The sequence below is a fragment of the Mirounga angustirostris genome, unplaced genomic scaffold (assembly GCF_029215605.1).
Source record: "Mirounga angustirostris isolate CCGP_5_RB_7025 unplaced genomic scaffold, mMirAng1.0.hap1 SCAF_2, whole genome shotgun sequence".
Classification (NCBI taxonomy): domain Eukaryota; kingdom Metazoa; phylum Chordata; class Mammalia; order Carnivora; family Phocidae; genus Mirounga; species Mirounga angustirostris.
The window spans coordinates 128,868,189-128,870,968 of NW_026991710.1; positions in this window are offsets into that span (position 1 = coordinate 128,868,189).

Consider the following 2,780-nt stretch of genomic DNA (forward strand, 5'->3'; position numbering starts at 1 on the left):
GACCTGAGCTGAAGGCAGACGCTTAACCGACTGAGCCACCCAGGCACCCCCTCTCAAACCATTCTAAGAGAACACCTAACAGCTACTTTGGGGTTCTCCAGTTCAAAGCTCTGTCAGATGCCTCATTGCCTCCCTCTGCTTTCTTTTGCACAGATGCCATGCAGGCCTTGCGGCTATTTACTTGCAGTTTGGGGTTTATGGGGCTGGCTTAAATTCCAGTCTCATGGTAAAAGTTGTTCATGGATTTTTGGTTTCGATACTTAGTTGCTCAGTCTGTCTCTATGAGGGAATTTGGTGTGATTTAAAAACTATGCTATCAGGGTGCCTGGCTGGCTCAGTTGGCAGAGCATGCGACTCTTGATCTCAGGGTGGTGAGTTCAAGCCCCACCTTGGGTGGAGAGCTCACTTAAATAAAAATAAACAAGCAAACACTATGCCGTCACCACTTCTGCTTTCCAGAATCCCTCTTGGACCATTTCACTGATAATGAAATTTAATTTGCCTTTCATTTTTGCTATTTCCTTAAACTTAATTCATCTGTATAGTGCAGACTCAGGCTGAGGTTGATAATCATATCCAGGATCAAGTGTTCCTTCAAATAGCATATGTTCTTCATCACTAGAGCTACATGCTATTGGCATTCTGGGTTCTTTCAAATCCCACACCGCAGTCAGCAATTCTCAAGGCCAGTGATTCAGCAGGTCCGCTTAGGGTCTCTGACCAAGAGCAGAGCCACACTAGATCAGGCTTAACTCATTTTTTCTGGTCCTTTTGCATGTCTACTATGCATCTTGCTGGTAGATTACCTCTTGCTGAGAACTTACTAGGGGAATGCTTTTTGAAAATTTCAGGAATTCCCCTCTCATCCCATGTGCTAAATGTCTGGGATCCAATGGACTCTAGACTCTATACAAACTCACAGCGTCCAGAACAGAGATAACCTCAGTCTAGACTAATCTGCTCCAATTGCATTGTGCTTGTAATCACTAGCTCAATAGGCATTTATCAAGTGCCAGCTGTATACCAGACACACAGTGCTGGGTGCTAAGAACATAAAGATAAATATGATGTGCTCTTGCCCTTCCAGGGATAGAGGAGAGTGATACACCAATATTAACTGTGATGCAGGGAAATAATTGTTAGAACAGAAATGCAGGTCATAGGATATGCTATGGGGGAGGTACAAAGAAAGGAGCAACTATTAATAGGAATTCCTATGGCAGCAAAAAACCTGCATATGCTCTATAGTCTTAACATAAAGGTGTATGTATTTGGTGAAGGTGGGAAGGGAATACACAATTATGAAAATAGTTTTTGCGTGAGCAGAATAATGGGTGTTTTATGTCATTACATTTTTTATTGTTATTACTTTTCAATAATGATATTGTTTTATATATGTACACACACACACACACACACATTCACACACATGCTCGAATGTGACCTAGCTATTTTCTTGATGCACTTTCACGTATTGATAAGTAAACCTTTTGGCCCTGATGGTAGACACTTAGGTGGGTTTTCATCCCCTTTCCCTCCTCCTATATAATAGCTGGAAAATACCGTGGGATTTTAAATGTCTCACCATCACTGTGGTTTTCAAAAGAGGAAAGAAGTAGAAAAAGCTGCAGAGAAAAATAACTGCGGCGTAAATCCCAGACAAGATAGTTTTGAAGCAGACACTAAAGAAGGGAAATGCCAAGCAGATGTTTTCAGAGTCATAATGAGACTTTGAGCAAGCCTGCCAGGCAGCATCTTTGTGACAGAGAGACTCAAGAGACACCCAGGGATGGTCACGTGTAGAGCAGTAGCTGCAGGGAATTCACAGGCTCTTCATAGCGGAGGGACAGAGGGACAGAGGATGGCAGATGGAACTACCCCAGAAGTCCACCAACGCCCCCTGGCTGCACCAGGTTGGGGAGAGCGGGCGTGGCGGGGCGGGGAGCCGGGATTTTAACACGGGTTTTAGAGGAAATGACTCCCTTGCACTCTTCAAGCAGACTGAATGAGAGAGTCTGAGCTATGTTAGAAAGGGAGAGACATTCAGTTAATCTTGGACTTAATCCAGGAAGCTTGTCAGGGCACTAGAAGCTACGATCTGGTCATCGTAGCACCACCAGACGAAGCTGCCTCGAGCCTGGCTCCCCCCTTCCAACACCTGCTTGCATTTCCAGCTCTGTCAGGACATACAACCTGCCATCTGAGCAGTGTCGGGAACTGCAAAGTAAGGAAGCGGGTGCCTCCTCCCTTCCCTACCCAGCTGGACTGTATCTCCGAACCATGAACGAAAGCCTGGCCGCCTCTGGAGGCTGATGCTCTCTAAACATGGTTTCCCCTGGCCCATGTCGCCCCCACCCCTCCCTGAGCGCTGGGGCCATGCAATAGCCCGTGGCTGACAGGATTTTCGGGCGCCTGCTAGACAGAGCATGGTGTCCACTTGGCATCAAACTTACCAAATTCCCGATAAAGAATTGCTGTGTGTCTGAAAAACGGAATTTTTCTAAATCAAATCCTATTGGATATGTCTCAGGGGAGCTCTATATTATTTTAAAAACTATTTCAGTAGGAGAAAGAAGGAAGGGAAGATTTCAAGCTGGTGGTTTCCTCCCATTGTTGAACTTTGTAAGAGGTTGGTGGGGTTTTTTTGTTTTTTGTTTTTTTCATGGTTTCAGTGGCAGAATGTAGACAGATACATACATGGCAGGTGTTTGACATCAAGGCTACTTCCATCGGTTTTTTTTTTTTTTTAAAGATTTTATTTATTTGTCAGAGAGAGAGAG